General features: G+C 43.9%; 1 protein-coding gene across 2 annotated transcripts in view; it reads left to right on the top strand.

Moving 5' to 3' along the window:
* Window positions 1-449: 449 nt before the first annotated feature.
* SERTM1 (serine rich and transmembrane domain containing 1) overlaps window positions 450-17730 on the top strand; it is an 85472-nt gene continuing 68191 nt past the window's right edge. For both annotated transcript variants that reach the window (XM_075334603.1, XM_075334602.1), the window contains exon 1: window positions 450-728. The gene's annotated coding sequence lies outside the window, so the exon portion shown is untranslated. The remainder of the gene's footprint in view (window positions 729-17730) is intronic.

The raw sequence follows: 17730 nt of genomic DNA on the forward strand, positions 1-17730 counted from the left end.
ACTACCAAGCAGTGTATGTATGTATGTATGTATGTATATATATATATATATATATATATATATATATATATATATATATTTATTTTTTTATTTTTTTTTATTTTTTTTTATTTTTTTTTGCCTCTATGAGCTTTTATCTATTTTTATTCTCTTCATTTTGGATATTTATCTCAATGAATGACACTAAAATTGAGCATCAAATATCCATTACAATCTGGAACAAAGGGCTGATTTAGACACCTGTCATGAACCATTGCCCTTGCCATTGATTTCTCGAATCCACATGCTTTTTCCCTTTCATAATATACAAGATTTGACACAGTGGCGAGAATATCTGGCGGACACATTCTTCACACATTACATGCTCAAGTGCACCAACACATTTCATCATCCGTTCTACACAGCCTCTGTTCTCTGCCTCTCTCTATCACTGCACATCTACGCAATAAGCTAATGGCTTCACTATTCAGATTAATATTAAAAAGTTCCTATTCTATTCATATTCATACGGGGGCAGCTTTCCTAATACTGTAAATTCTGGTCTCCTCCTCTGCTTTCACGTGTTCTCTTAGGTATCACCCACCCTCCCATCACTCAGCCGCTGATCATCCTGGGCTCTTAGTTGCAGGGAGAAAGCTAGTGCAGATCGATGCTTTCTTGTAATGCTCTGACCCATCCATTGCTCTAAGGAGGATCTGCAGAGGAATAAGACGCTCTACTTATTGAAGGTAGGCATCTGCTTTTAATCTTGCAATATATTCATTTCTTCTGTTCTTTCTTTATTTTGCAATACCAGTTATAAAGTAACTCTCTATATGACATCCTCAATGCATTGTTTTTGTAGGATATGGTTTAGTAATAGAATGAATGAGTTACAAAAAAGGTAAAATCATTGTTGTTTTTTTTGGAAAACTCTTCCGAATTAGTCTTTTTGAATGCACCTGCCCAATACAAACGATAGATTGAGTAGTGATGTATGTGTCAGGTAGATTCCATGCACTTAGAAGAATCTTCATCCTAAATTCTACATTTGTAGATGATACCGTATAGATTTCAAGGGCAAATAAGGGTTTCTTGATGGGACCATATTGTAGTCCTGCGATTTTTACTTTCAGGGATTTGACATAGAAGTGTCAAGAAGGACAAGAAGAGTCTGATATCTGACCATGAGCGATGTCTTATGATCCCACTTTTCATCCTTTTTTTGGTAAATTATTTACAAACACTTGTCAGTGGAAATGGATGCCTACAGGAAGCTTCTTGAAGTGATCCTATCTCCTCCATCCTCCTAATGGGTATAACGTTAGACTCTATGAATCAATTACAAGCTTTTACCGGGAGAATGTATTCCCTCCTGACAATCAGATTACAAACAGCACAACATGTTTCCCAAACATCTGATGCTGCGCACTTTCCCCCCTTCCATTATATCCACAAACCAGAAAATGAATCGGTGCCACTTGGCAGGGATGAGAGGAGTAGATTATTTCCATCCAGGAGTCTTATAAAGTGGCTTCCATCTGAGCCGGATAGAAGAGGATATGCAGAAATCAAAACTAAGGAAGGGACCCTACAGTGCGGGATCTTGTCTCCGAGCCTGGGAAACTGGGTTTCCTCCTGATAATCCCACTGGCTTCAAGCTCATTACCTACTTCTCAATAGGCTTGTTCCTCAGACTTAAAAATAGAGAATAGGCTTCTTTGAATGCTCCTGGTGTTCCTCATAATACACACCCCATGTTCTCGGCTTTTCGCGAAATTATTCAAGACAGATCCTTTGTATTAGTAGCATTCTCTATAGAAAGGAATTGCTGCAATTAGAGAAGAAAGCCTGCGTGATCCTGTAACACATGTACATATAAATAGAGCGCTCTTCCATGGGCTGATGAAGGAGGTTTGGGTTTTTCATACACAGATGAATTGTTATTTTGGCATTTGTTAGTTGCGGGGTGCACCCGACTCGATGAAACATGACATATTGTACCCTGGTACCGTACACATGTGCTTTGTTGTGAAGATATGATTTGATCTGCTTGTCGGGAAATATTAGGTCTAATTAGCTTCCGCGGCAGTTTGCTTTGTTGTAAAAGATTAGTTTTATAGTCTTCTATGGAGTCCCTACGGCGAAAGAAAAAAATGAGAGTTGAAGCGGAGGCATCTACACTGTGTACTGCAGAATGGTTCTCCTGGGTTGTTGAGGTCAAATAGGTCCATAGAAGATGAGAACACGGTTGACTCCTCGTGTGCAGGGATTTCTGGACCAGTTTGAGTATTTTTTTAATTCAAATTCTAGAATGATATATTTATGGTTCTCGCTAGAGATATAAGAATATGTAATTAGTTTTTTATTTATTTTATACACTTATATAGGGCTATTAATTTCACATTGGGGCTGACAATCTAATTTCCCTATCAGCATGTCTTTGGAGTGTGGGATTAAACCAGAGTATCTGGCAGAAAGCCACGCAAACACGGGGAGAACATACAAACTCCTTGCGAATATTTTCATGGGGAGATTTGACCCCAGGACCCCAGCACTGCAAAGCATCAGTGCTAATCACTGAGCCACCATATAGTCCTAACTACTGAGCCAACATACGGTGTCAACCACAGAGCCACCATACAGTACTAACCACTAAGCCACCATACGGTGCTAAACACAGAGCCACCATATGGTGCTAACCACTGAACCACCATACAGTGTTACCCACTGAGCCACCATACAGTGCTACCCACTGAGCCATCATACGGTGCTACCAACTGACGCACAGTTCGGTGCTAACCACTGAGCCATCATACAGTGCTACCCACTGAGCCACTATACAGTGCTAACCACTGAGCCACCATATGGTGGTAACCACTGAGCCACCATATAGTGCTATTCACTGAGCCACCATACGGTGCCAATCACTGAGCCACCATACAGTGCTAATCACTGAGCCACCATAAAGTGCTACCCACTGAGCCACAATACGGTGCTAACCACTGAGCCACCATACAGTACTAATCACTAAGCCACCATACAGTGGTACCCATTAAGCCATCAAACGGTGCTAACCACTGAGCCACCATACAGTGCTAACCACTGAGCCACAGTACAGTGCTAACCACTGAGCCCACGGGTTGCTATGAGTATATATTTATATCAGTTGTATCTATTGGTGACAAGAGCTTCTAATATTAATGACTTACAACTCAAGATTACTGAGCCCCCTCAAAAGGACATATGATGAGAACCCTTCTCCTAGGCTGACCTCTGTGGATAACACATGCTATGAGTTGCATATCTTTATTAATACATATCAACATGATGCACAGATTGACCCCCCTCCAAAACATAAACCATAAATTATGTTTTTGTAGTAATGATATTTTACATTATGTGTTCAAAACTCTAGGTACTATGGGAGGGCACTGGCGCATCAATGTTTCTAGCAGAATTTAGTTAAAGGGAACCTGTGGCCATGAAAATGTAGTCTGGGATACTGTCATCGTGTGATAGAACAGGAAGAGCTGGGAAGATTGATATATAATTTGGGAGGGGGGAACTTGTGTTTTCATCATTGAAACCTCTGCTCTCTCTGGGGTTTTTAAGTCCAGTGGGTGGTCCTATCAGTGATATAACATTTATACAAAGAAAGCTGTCAAACACTGATAGGACCGCCCACTGGACTGAAAACCCCAGAAAGAGCAGAGGTTTCAATGATGAAAACACAAATTATACTGAATATATTCATACAAAACAATATATATCGATCTGCTTAGCTCCCCCGGCTCTAAAACATGAAGTAGACTGGACTACATTACCATGGTCCCTGGATCTCTTTAATCAGAATTTATCAGAAAATATGGATATTATCATTCTAATGATTTTCAAAATATAACAAATTTGTCACGTATTTCATTTTGTTAATAAAAGGGATAATTCATCTTATATGACTCATTTATCAGCCTATATATGAGATTTAACAAAGTCTATTATATACACTTTTGCATTGTATACAAGATATTAAACCATAAATTTACATTTTTTCAATAAAACAAATATTATCAAGGATCCCCTGTAGGCAAGAAAGCAAGAAACTTATATCCTCTAGATAATGAATCACCATCTTCATCAGATTCCAATATGAATTCTTATAGAGTAACCATCATTTTAAGTTTTATTTTCTGCCTAAATCAATAGTATATGGGATAATATGAAACCTTATAATATATGTTATCAGAGAAATCTTCTTTCTCCGCCAGGACTGATCATTTATTCTTTAAATTCTCATTTCACGGGTAAATTCTGTCTTCAGGGAATAGAGATTTTCCCATTTCTGAGATAAGAGATGGCTGTTGCTGTTCATAAAGTTCTATGGAGAACTACAAATTTTGTTCCTCCTCCATAGAGTTTTAAAAACACCTACTTGTCACGCGAAGTACGTGGAAGAACCAAGCGAACAGTGAAAGGGAAGGGAAAAGAGGAGATGGTGACCCCTGACCAAACCTACCACTGGTCCCTAGGATCCCTCACCACCCTAGATAGGTTCCATACATATACGCTGAGCCAGATACCTGACCCTAGGTGTCCCTAGTGCTGGACCCTAAATAGTGAACAGTAGGGATGAGTTCTCCCCTAAACACTAGAGCAGACACAAGGAGGAAAATGCATGAACAACGTATCCACAGATGACTCAGTATAAGTTCAGCAATGATACCACAGATGAGTACAAGCCACCTGCTTGCAACCAGAGCTTGAATGAACTGAAGAAGGGAGTATTTTAGCACATGGAGAATACTGATAATAAGCAGCTGGATGGAAGGAGAGCTCTGCTGGATCCTAAAGGTGGAGAGATGAAAACCCAGCAGGAAAGCTACCTAATACAATGAATACTGAGATCAGGAACAATAGAAAGTCAGGGAGCATTTTGCACAGCCAAACGCTGTGACCTTCTACTGCAAGAAACCACATGACACCACTGCCATCTCCTATCTCAGTAATGGGAGAATTTGAATATAGATTATACATATTAATTGAGAGAGAAAAATCAGTCAAGAAGGTGAAAGAAGAAGATTGCTTTGATAAGATATATTACAGAGTTTCTTATTTTCATGTGTACTGTTGATTCGCAAAATAAAAATGAAAAGACGGTTAAGCTTTAAGGAAAGAATTAACTCATTAACAGGATCAAACACTCTCTAAAGCCTGCTTTACATGTTGCAATTTCGCATACGATATCGTATGCGATTTGCAACGCCCCCATCGTATGTGTGGCACGTTCAATTTGTTGAACGTGACACACAAACGATTAACCCCGTTACCCTTCCATACGACCTCGATGTGGGCGGTGTACATCCACTTCCTGGAGTGGGAGGGACGTTCGGCGTCACATCGACGTCACGCGGCAGCCGGCCAATAGAAACGGAGGGGCGGAGCTGAGCGGGACGTAAACATCCCGCCCACCTCCTTCCTTCCGCATTGTGGGCCGGGAGCCGCAGGACGCAGGTAGGATCTGTTCATGTTCCCGAGGTGTCACACACTGCAATGTGTGCTACCCCGGGTACGATGAACAATCTGACGTGCAATTCTAGAGACAGGTACGATGTGTTTGCGATGAACGTTTTACCGTTCAATCGCACGTACCTGTCACACACTGCAATGTACCTTACAATGCCGGATGTGCGTCACTTACGACGTGACCCCGCCGACACATTGTAAGATACATTGCAGCGTGTAAAGCGGGCTTTAGGCTATATTCACACAGTGCATCTTAAGATGCAGTGTTGTTGACCCCCAAAAAAACGCACAGAAAACGCACCCGCAGTAAAAACACAAAAAAACGCACACACTTTTGACACATTTTACTGCGTTTTTATCACATTTTGCCCCATTTTTTAATTCAAACCTATTGGCTGAAGGGCTCAAAAACGCTGGAAAAACGCAAAAAGAATTGACATGCTGCATCTTTAAAAACGCAGCCAAAGAAAGATGCACGGTGTAGACAGTAAAATAGAAATCTCATAGACTTTGCTGGGGGAAGGAAATGCATGCATTTTGCGGCATTTTTGTGACCTTTAGGCCATGTGCGCACTAGAAAGTGCCTTTTTCTTAAGGAAAATCCGGACCCTCTTAAAGAATCCCGCACCTGCGGTAAAAAAATGCACCAAAACAGCAGCGAAATCCACATGTGGTTTGCTACGGATTTACTGCAGATTTACCTCGGATTTTCCGCAAGTTGGTCCCTGCAGAGTTTTACCATTATCTATGGCAAAAACCGCAGGTACCTGCAGAAAAGAAGTGACATGCTCATTAATTACGCAGCGGAAAATCCGCAGGTATAAAAAAACGCAGCGTGCGCACAGCATTTTTTAAAACCCATAGGATTTGCGGGGGAATTACTGCAGCAATGTTAGACACATTTTCTGCAGCAAATCTGCTGCAAAATTCACGGTAAAGCCGCAGCGTGCGCACATAGCCTAAAAGTGCAGCCAAAAACGCACAAAAGATGCCCTGTATGAACATAGCCTTATGGACACATTACAAGAAAATGACTATTCCTATGATCCAATCCCTTTGGTATTGTTTAGAAAATACTATTCATTGATACCCGGGATTATATTGTGAACATACAGTACTGTGGCAGATACCAGTATAAAATGGGTTTGTAGAGTCTATGAAGCCCCTTGTGTCCTATACATCAGTGTTTTGCCCTGATCTCCTCATATTCGTACATAACATATCAGACCATCTTTTGGATTTTCCCTTTAACAATAGAATATTATAAATCAATATTTACATTTCATGCCTAAAATCAAACTCTCCTTAATCCTCCTATGAAGAAAATCCCTTTTTTTTAAAATTGATGTTTACATTGTTCAATTCTCAGGAGTGTCTGGATAATTTATAGATTTCAATGCATGAAATATTTATTTCTCCATTGCTGATATTGAGGATTAGCCCAGAGCCCTATTAATACTTATACATTATATATAAATCATAATCAGCAGCTTATTAAACTGCATCGATAGTACAGGAACGCTGCGCACATGAAGACAGTAAGGTGAACGCGGCGGATGGAAAATTCAATGCAGCAATCAATTAAAGGGATCAATGCTGTCGTACTGTGTAAGCCGCCTGCTTTATGTTGAGCTCCATAGAAAACAAATCAACTTTTTATTTTAGAGAATTTTTTTTTCTATTGGTCCAAATTGCAAAAAGGATCACAAATGGCAAACGTTTAACTCCACTCGTTGACATATTTTTTTAGTTCAGATGACATTTATGCCGCAGTTAAGTGCTCGATGCCAGGTTTATATATATATATATATATATATATATATATATATACATACACACACCGTACAGACAAAAAGTTTGGACACACCTTCTCATTCAAAGACTTTTCTTTATTTTCATGACTCTGAAAATTGTAGATTCACATTGAAAGCATCAAAACTATGATGAATTAACACATGTGGAATGAAATACTTAATAAAAAAGATTGAAACAACTGAAAATATGTCTTATATTCTAGGTTCCTCAAAGTAGCCACCTTTTGCTTTGATTACGGCTTTGCACACTTTTCGCATTCTCTTGATGAGCTTCAAGAGGTAGTCACCGGAAATGGTCTTCCAACAGTCTTGAAGGAGTTCCCAGAGATGCTTAGCACTTGTTGGCCCTTTTGCCTTCACGCTGCGGTCCAGCTCACCCCGAACCATCTCGTTTGGGTTCAGGTCTGGTGACTGTGGAGGCCAGGTCATCTGGCGTAGCACCCCATCACTCTCCTTCTTAGTCAAATAGCCCTTACACAGCCTGGAGGGGTGTTTGGGGTCATTGTCCTGTTGAAAAATAAATGATGGTCCAACTAAACGCAAACCGGATGGAATAGCATGCCGCTGCAAGATGCTGTGGTAGCCATGCTGGTTCAGTATGCCTTCAATTTTGAATAAATCCCCAACAGTGTCACCAGCAAAGTACCCCCACACCATCACACCTCATCCTCCATGCTTCATGGTGGGAACCAGGCATGTAGAGTCCATCCGTTCACCTTTTCTACAAAGACACAGTGGTTGGATCCAAAGATCTCAAATTTGGACTCATCAGACCAAAACACAGATTTCCACTGGTCTAATGTCCATTCCTTGTGTTCTTTAGTCTAAATAAGTCTCTTCTGTTTCTTGCCTGTCCTTAGTAGTGGTTTGCTAGCAGCTATTTTACCATGAAAGCCTGCTGCACAAAGTCTCCTCTTAACAGTTATTCTAGAGATGTGTCTGCTGCTAGAACTCTGTGTGGCATTGACCTGGTCTCTAATCTAAGCAGCTGTTAACCTGCGATTTCTGAGGCTGGTGACTCGGATAAACTTATCCTTCACAGCAGAGGTGACTCTTGGTCTTCCTTTCCTGGGGCGGTCCTCATGTGAGCCAGTTTCTTTGTAGCATTAAGGGGTTTTTGCCATTGGACTTGGGGACACTTTCAAAGTTTTCCCAATTTTTCGGACTGACTGATCTTCATTTCTTAAAGTAATGATGGCCACTCGTTTTTCTTTACTTAGCTGCTTTTTTTTTGCCATCATACAAATTCGAACAGTCTATTCAGTAGGACTATCAGCTGTGTATCCACCAGACTTCTGCACAAGACAACTGATGATCCCAACCCCATTTATAAGACAAGAAATACCACTTATTAAACTTGGCAGGGCACACCTGTGAAGTGAAAACCATTTCCGGTGACTACCTCTTGAAGCTCATCAAGAGAATGCCAAGAGTGTGCAAAGCAGTAATCAAAGCAAAAGGTGCCTACTTTGAAGAACCTAGAATATAAGACATATTTTCAGTTGTTTCATACTTTTTTGTTAAGCATTCCACATGTGTTAATTCATAGTTTTGATGCCTTCAGTGTGAATCTACAATTTTCAGAGTCATGAAAATAAAGAAAACTCCTTGTATGAGAAGTAATAATTTTCTCTACTATTGGTTTCGAGAACTTTATTCTACACATCTTGTATAAATACTCTGTTTCTTCATCTTATCATTGGGATTTCTTGGATGCTGAGTAATGGACACGAGCCTGGAAAGTTTGGCTCTGAAAATGTTGGTACAGCTGGTGCTACTGCCACGGATGCCAGGAGAACGGGCTTAAAGTATAGATATGTTGGTGTTCATCTCTCAGAGAGGCACATGACAAATTGGATGATTTTTCCATTTAAAGAGCATTCTCCATCTATTAGACGTAGACCGAGAATTAATCCAATAAATATTAGCCTGTTTCTTTAAATTGACTTATGAGGTTATTTCAGTGGCTACTGTTCATTCTGTCCATCCTATTGCTTCATTTATGGGTCAAACAAGCAGCAGGCCGTCGGTCTGTAGCACCACCAGGTGATTAGCTGCAGGAAAGTGTAATGCTTGGCACTAAGGAGTAGTGTGATACTAGTCACTAGGTGGCGCAGGATGGGAAGCTAGACTCTATGTGACGTAGTATGAAGTTAGTAACTAGAAGGCGCTGGGAGCACTAGTGTACTGAGAGAGCAGAGGGAGTTTAAGACAAGCCGGGATCAGAGGACACGACAGAACACAGGGAGCACATAGAAACGAGGTCAAGATATAGGCCAAGGGTCAGGATACTAGGAGAGTACGTATTGGATGCAAGGAGCAGGCGGGCACATGGTCAGGAGGCGGTCCAAGGTCAGAAGCCAGAATTTAACGACAAGGTTCAGGGGGGCAGGCAGAGCAGAGTCAATAACAGTCCAGGTTCAAGTAGCTGAGATCAGATAAGACACAACAGGAGCCAAGCACTTACTGCAGCACAGGAAATACAAATGGCATTGTTCCGGCCCAGCACGCTCCCTAATAAAGCAGACCAATCACCCAGAATGCAGAGCATGTGAGCAAGCCCCTCCCAGCACCAGTGTAGGACCCGGTGCAGGGATACAACCCGTCCACAGGAGTGCAAGACAGCAGAACATTAAGGCAAAATGCTCTGCATGGAGAAACAGGTGAACATCAGCTCCGCAGTAGAGCATAACAGAACGTCACAGCACAAAATATGCACCGCAAATCTGAACCGTGATAGGACTGATTGTAATATCTTATTATGTATTAACTCCAGGAAATGTGAATATAATTTTTACATCTCATATATGGTGTTGTTTTGCATACTGTACAATAGTCACTAGGTGGCGCTGTTGCAGCATAGTTATATATGAGGCTGTTGGCAGGAAGTAGTCAGTGTGTGATAGATCCATACGGAGTGATCACAGACTAAGAGGAGCCTGATATGTCATGGACTTCTCTACCCCACCCTGGAGGAGCCTCCATCCACATTTTTACCACTTGCTTTGGAAATGCTAACATGTACTTGGTCCTGTCAATAAAGCTATTTTAAATTTGAATTTGATAAGGGAGCCTGCTTCAAAATAGGCATCTGTCAATGGAATGTGCACGCGAGTGGGCTGAGGAAAGGAAAAGTTAGCAATAAGGCCCAAGATGATACCAAGCAAGGAGCATTTTGTGTACATTAAAGGGGTTGTCTAGTTTAAATCCACAAGTCTGCAGTCACCCTATGTGTCACTACTTGTGAATCCTCACATCGTGCACACTGCACACTGTAAGGATACTCTGGTGTCAGAGCTGGGAACGGTGGTCACAAGTCTTCAAGTATGCATTGAGTGAGGCCATGCCACCCTAGTTGGATTCCAGCAGGTATTATGCATATCACATACTCAAAGCCACATGACCGCTATTTCCAGCTCTAAAACTGGTGAATCCTCACAGCACACAGTGTGCGCAATGTGAGGATTCACAAGTCTGCAGTCACATAAAGTGACTGCAGACTTGTGGATTTAGACCAGATAACCCCCTGAAGATCAAGGTGCAGGGGCGTAATGACCATAGTTGCAGAGATCGCCCCTGCGACCGGTCCTGGCAGGGTTATGGGCCCGGCGCCCACCCTGCAGAGAAGCAGCAAGCTCATCTCTGTGACAGAGATGCTGCACTGTTCAGTGGCAGACCACACGGCCGCTATAGGGCCCTTGAGCCAGGGAGGCCCAATGCCAGCATCGGCATCGGGCCCCCCTCACCTGCAGGCCCTCACCCATCATCAGATAAAGTAATGATGAAGAGCACTCCGCTCCAGCCTTCTTCATTCACCCCCTGTGTCTATGCTCGACGTCTCAGTGCAGCAGAGCGCAGTGACATCGCGACTGCTGTGCTGAGACATGCAGAGCGCAAGACGAGAGGACGCTTTGACCGGAGCAGCGGGGGAACGAGGAGAGGTGAGGACTTGTTTATTTTTTTTTTTAATCAGTGAGTACACAGTTTCCAGAGGCTTATGGGGGGGGGGGTGCATTAAACAATGTGGGGACTGCATAATACAATATGAAGCACACCTTATACATGGACTATGGAAATGCATTATAATGAACAGAGGACTATAGGGGTGCATTAAATTGTATGGTTGTTGCTTAATATAATATGAACGATTATAGGGCTGCATTATAATGTATGGAGGCCTATGAGTGTGCATTTAACAGTATGTGGGCTACATAATACAACATGGACACCTTATACATGGACTATAGGGGTGCATTATAATACATGGAGCACTAGGGGATGCATTTTAATATATGGAGGACTAGGGGGGTGCAGTATAATATATGGAAGACTATGGGGATGCAGTATAATATATGGAAGACTATGGGGATGCAGTATAATATATGGAAGACTATGGGGGTGCAGTATAATATATGGAGGACTATGGGGTGCAGTATAATATGTGGAGGACTATGGGGTGCAGTATAATATGTGGAGGACTATGGGGTGCAGTATAATATGTGGAGGACTATGGGGTGCAGTATAATATGTGGAGGACTATGGGGTGCAGTATAATTATATGGAGGACTATAGGATGAATTATAATACATGGAGGACTATGGGAGATGCATTATAATAATTGGAGGACTATCGGGATGCATTCTATTGCATGAAGGGTTATGTGAATCCCTTTATACCATGGAAAGCAATGTGGGGACCATTAGGGTATTTTGAGAGCTATATATGAGCTTTATATGCGGGGGGACAAAGATAAAAACATGGGATGGAAAAGTTTTGTGGTGACGGAAAGAGGCTCTTTCGTGCTCTGCTATACATCTTTCCCTCAGCACCCAGCTTAAGATGGATATCAGAGCATTGGAAAGCTGTGTACCAAGGAAAAGATGGCTATCAGAACATAGGAAAGCTGGGTTCTGATAGAAAGAGGGATTTCAGATCATGGGAGACATGGGTGCTTAGGGAAAGAGCCAAGTGTCAGTGACACTATCCCGTACCCTGAGTGTCAACGTAATTATCCCATACCCTGAGTGTTGGCATCATTATCCTGTACCCCGGGTGGCGGTGTATGGTTGTGGGGGGCCCCAGGATCAAACTTTGCACCGGGGCCCATCAAACTCTAGTTACACCACTGTGAAGGTGGCTTGGACATTGGAAGTGAAGGTAGATTGAAAACTGTAAGCAGGATTGGAGGCGGGCTGGGGACTTGGAGGCGGGCTGGGGACTTGGAGGAGTGTTGGGGGCTTGAGGAGGGTTGTTTGGCAATTCACCAGACTTGAGGAAGAAACAGTCCTCGATGAGTTCACTGTGAAGTCAAAAGGGACCTAAGCTAAAAGATATTATATTGTACATTCTGTATAATAAAACAGCAAGGATTATGTACCTTCTCCTAAAAATAAAATACAGCATGGCTGGTAAAGTGACAGTAATCAAACAGCCTTTTGTGCAAGAGAATATATAGTTTTGTTCAGTATAGTTGAACATTTAGCTGTTTTAAAATCAAACCACTCGAGAGGCGTTTATACTGAAGCTGACGTCACTTTCTAGTTATGGAGATCTGACTGGAGAACTAGAATCACTATCATATGATCCCTAGAATCTTTTTATCTCATTTTTGGCTTTTTCCTCGCACAGCCTCACTCCTGACCAGGTGCTGTGATTTAAAGAGTAACTATCAATTTCATTTTTTTTTCATCAACCAATAGTACACCTGAAAATAAGAAACTTCATAATTTTTCTGGGAAATTTGCTTCTTTCTCCACCTGGATTGGTCATTCATTCTCAATTTGTGGGTAAAATCTGTATTCAGTGAAGACTTTCCCATTACTGAGATAGGAGAAGGCAGTTTCTACTGATAAGATCATATGTAGAAAGGAGGGTGGGGGGGCACTCCTTCCTCTGTCTGTACCTCCTTCCTCCTCCCCTCTGTGTCTGCCTCCGCAACTTAGTAACCAGGCTCTCTACCACACCACCTTGAGTGGAGATGGAGGCCACGCCCCCTCCTGGATTCCCCAGGGGTCCCTTCAAAGGTCAATGTGGGAGGATGAATTGTTAATTAGTGACTTCAAAAATCTGCTTAACATCCCCTATAAACGTATGGCCTTTCATAAACTAATATACAAAAAAGAAATAACTGCAAAAAAAAAAAAATAACTCATCTTAACACAAAAAATGCATTGAATTTGTATTCTCTTGGGTCAAGTTGCTCTCTTCTGTGCTGGATTTCTTTTCTGCATTTTAATAGCTGTGTCATTTTCAGAATGGCTACATCTGTAGGTAGTGATTGTTATCCCATCTTAGAGAATTATGGCATATGGTTATCATGGGAGCCTGCCTAAAATCAAATGAATGAAGAGTCTGAGACCAAATGTAACCAGCGACTGTGCAGAGAACTGAAACTCAATCTCATTCCATTAAAGAGTAACCGTCCTTTCAATTTTTTATTTCATAAATTAATAGTACACATGGAAATAAGAAACTTTGTAATGTATCTTAACAGACAAATCTGCTTCTTTTGATCAGTCATTATCAAAATTCTCAATTCATGGGAACAATCTGTATTCAGTGATGGCAAATTTTTACATTACTGAGATAGGATATTGCAGTTAGTATTGATAAGATTCTATGCAGATGTGAGAGAAGAGGAGGAGGAGCTAGAGGCAGAAGGAGGAGCTTGAGACAGAGGGAGAAGCTAGAGGCAGTGGGGGAAGCTAGAGGCAGAGGGTGAAGCTAGAGAAAGAAGGAGGAGCTAGAGACAGAGGGAAGAGCTAGAGGCAGAAGTAGGAGATACAGACAGAGGAAGGAGTGCCCCCCCACCCTCCTTTCTATATATAATCTTATCAGTAGAAACTGCCATCTCCTATCTCAGTAATGGGAAAGTCTTCACTGAATACAGATTTTATTTAAAATGTTTGTCTTGCAGCCCGAAGACATGCTGTTGATAACTAAGGGGGAATGTGGCGCCCCTGACCTGGTCAGGCACCACTGAGTACTGCACCCATGCTGGGGGCAGTACAACACAGGTAATCCAGAAGGCTGACCGGGGTGAGGTTACACAGGCATATAGTAATCAGGTCTCCCACATTGACCTTTGAAGGGACCCCTGGGGAATCCTGGAGGGGGCGTGGCCTCCATCTCCACTCAAGGGGTGTGGTAGAGAGCCTGGTTGCTAAGTTGCAGAGGCAGACACAGAGGGGAGGAAGTAGTGAGCCAGTCTGAAGTGAAGCTCAGGGAGAGCAGTCGCAAGGAGGAAACCTGGAGGCTGTCACTAGTCAGACACCGCAGGTGCAGTGGTTACTGACAGAGGAGAATGGTCATCTGGTAGTGCCGCCCGAAATCCACCCAAAGCTGGAGTGCAAAGGGGTGGCTGAGTACGGGGACTGCCAGGAGAGGACCAGGCCACACGGGGTTACAGGTCCCCAGTGCAGGGTCCCATTAAGTTGGCCTGCCGAACCTGCAGGTGGGGGTACTTCATACCCTCCACCATAACACCACAGAGTCCAGAGCCACGTAGCAACGAGAGGGCCCATAGTTCACAAGAGGCAAGCAGCCGGAGTGACCTGGTCCAGGGTACAAGCAGACGGGCCGAAAAGAGGGGAGAACAGGCAGCAGCAACTTCCCTGGGTGACCCCGTAGGACTACAAGTCTGGGTCACCACAAAAACACAAGGGCTAGGAAGGCGAGTCAGTAGCCACCCTCACAAGTCAGCCTGAATGAGCCTGGTTCCCTACTTAGAGCATCTCAGCATCGTCCGGGTTACTCACCCCTGCCACCTGACATGAGTAAAAACCCTGAAAGACATTCCTGTTGTGCGTGTGAGTCATTCTGCGACCTGTGGTTCCACACACCCACACCGGGCCCTGGGGCCAGCCTCACTCTCGGGAGGCCACTACACCTAGCTGCATCCAACATCAGCCCCAGGCGTCCCCTAATCTGCAGTGGCGGTCACCCTGACCGCAATACCGAGAGTGGCGTCACGAATCCAACAGAAATCAACCTACCGGTGACCAGAAGGATCCAGAACGCGCCGTCCCTGAAGACCCTGAAACGACCTGAAGGTAACGGGGCCCTGGGAGGCACAATTCCTGCACATGTCTGCTGATCTAACCAGCAGACATGTGAGGCTAATGTGGCACCCCTGACCTGGTCAGGCACCACTGAGTACTGCACCCATGCGGGGTCAGTACAAACAGGTAATCCCAAAGGCTGAATAGGGTGTGGGCACATACAGGCACCCTTTGACCAGGATACACACACACACATTAGAGGGGACCCCTGGGCAGACCCAGGAGGGAGCGGAGCCTCCACATCTCAGTTAGTGTGGTTCTGTAGTGAAGCTGGAAGGGAGTGTGCAGTGGCAGTCAGAGGAGAAGGAGTGGAGCAGCCGCATCTGAAGTGTAGAGCTGAAGAGCAGGACACTAGTCAGACCCTGCACCTGTAGTGGCTGCTGGCAGGGGAGTTCAGTCACAGAAGTTAGAAGGAAAGATGCTGGGGAAAATCAGCTATTCTGGAGGACACTGAAGGGAACCAGCTGGTCATGTACAGAGACTTCTGGAGGACTAGGCACGCAGGGGAAACAGGTTCCCGAAGTAGGCTCAAGTTTAACTACCTACTAAACCTGCCGGTGAGGTGGACAACAAGTCCCACACCAACCATCAAAGAACCCGCAGCATCAACAGAAACGAGGGGGCCCATAAGGAGGATCGAGCCTGGAGCCATCTTATCCTTGGTCCACGCTGTCAGCAAACGGGTCAGAAAGGGGAGAAAGGCAGTCGCGACTTCCCTGGGTGAATCCCGCAATACTTCAAGTTAGGAGTTATCTGAAATAAAAGAAGTGCTAGGAAGGCGAGTCAGCAGTCACCCCTATATCAGCCTGAGGGATACCCGGTTCCACCTGGTTCATCATAGCAGTGCCCGGGTTGTCTCACCCTACCAGCAAAAAGTGAGTAAAAACCCTGAAAGACATTTCTGGATTGTGTGTGAGTTCTTCTGCGACCTGTGGTACTACACACAAACACCTGAGCCCCTGAAGCCAGCCTCACTCTCGGGAGGCCACAACATCAGACTGCATTTATCATCAGCCCCAGACGCTCTCTAAACTGCAGTGGCGGTCCCCCCCTGACCGCAATTACCGAGAGTGGCATCACGATTCCCATTGTAGTTAACCTGACATACCTGTTGTCGGAAGATTCCCAGCACGTGGAGACCCAGAGGCGACCTGCAGGTGAGGGGCTTCACACTAAGGGGTATTTTGCACACTACGACATCGCAGCTGCGATGTCGGTGGGGTCAAATCGAAAGTGACGCACATCCGGTATCGCTTTCGATATCGTAGTGTGTAAAGAGTTTTTGATACGATTAACGAGCGCAAAAGCGTTGTAATCGTATCATCGGTGTAGTGTCCGACATTTTCATAATTGCACGGCAGCGACGGTATGAAGTTGTTCCTCGTTACCCTGCGACAGCACACATCGCTGTGCGAGGAGCCGCAGGAGCGAGGAACATCAGCTTACCTGCATCACCGCAGCTCACGCCGGCTATGCGGAAGGACGGAGGTGGGCGGGATGCCATGTACCGATCAGTTTACTTGATTTTATATTTTGATACATGGGGCATTTCTGAATGTGGTGATACCAAATATGTGTATTTTTTTTATTATTCTTATTCTTACTATTTTATTTTCAATGCGACAAAAGGGGGGCTTTCAGGTTTTTGTTTTTTTTTTATATTTTTTTAAAACTCTTTTTTTTTTTACTTTTTTTTTTAATTGGTTTTACTAGTCCCTCTAGGGGACTTTATGATTACACAGTCTGATTGCTTCTGCTGATAAAAGCAATGCATTGCTCTGATCAGGAGAAATGCCGTTATCCTGTGAGTGCTGGTGCAGTCATGCCAACACATTGGCACCCCGTGATCACTTCACGGGGCCACCGATGGCGGCATTGAACAGCGAGATCCCCACCAGAGCGCATTAGATCGCTCTGTCACAGTTTGTGATCTAAGGAATTGCCAATCCACCTGCAACTGTAAGGGGTACTTTGCATACTACGACATCGCAAGCCAATGCTTGCGATGCCGAGCGCGATAGTACCCGCCCCCGTCGCAGCAGCGATATCTTGTGATTGCTGCCGTAGCGAACATTATTGCTACAGCAGCTTCACATGCACTCACCTGGTCGACGGCCCGCCTCCTTCCTAAGGGGGCGGGTTGTGCGGCGTCACAGCGACGTCACACGGCAGGCGGCCAATAGAAGCGGAGAATTTTAGAGTCCGGGTCCGCTAAGCCCTAAACAGGACTAATGTAACATAAGGAGCCAGCAAACCAAAAGCAATGGTAAAAACACCAGTGTGTATATACAGTGATCACTGACTTGAAGAGAGCTGGGACCACAGTCTCAAAGATTACCGTTAGTAACACACTA

The sequence above is a fragment of the Anomaloglossus baeobatrachus genome, chromosome 2 (genome assembly GCF_048569485.1).
Source record: "Anomaloglossus baeobatrachus isolate aAnoBae1 chromosome 2, aAnoBae1.hap1, whole genome shotgun sequence".
In the NCBI taxonomy this organism is placed as follows: Eukaryota; Metazoa; Chordata; class Amphibia; order Anura; family Aromobatidae; genus Anomaloglossus; species Anomaloglossus baeobatrachus.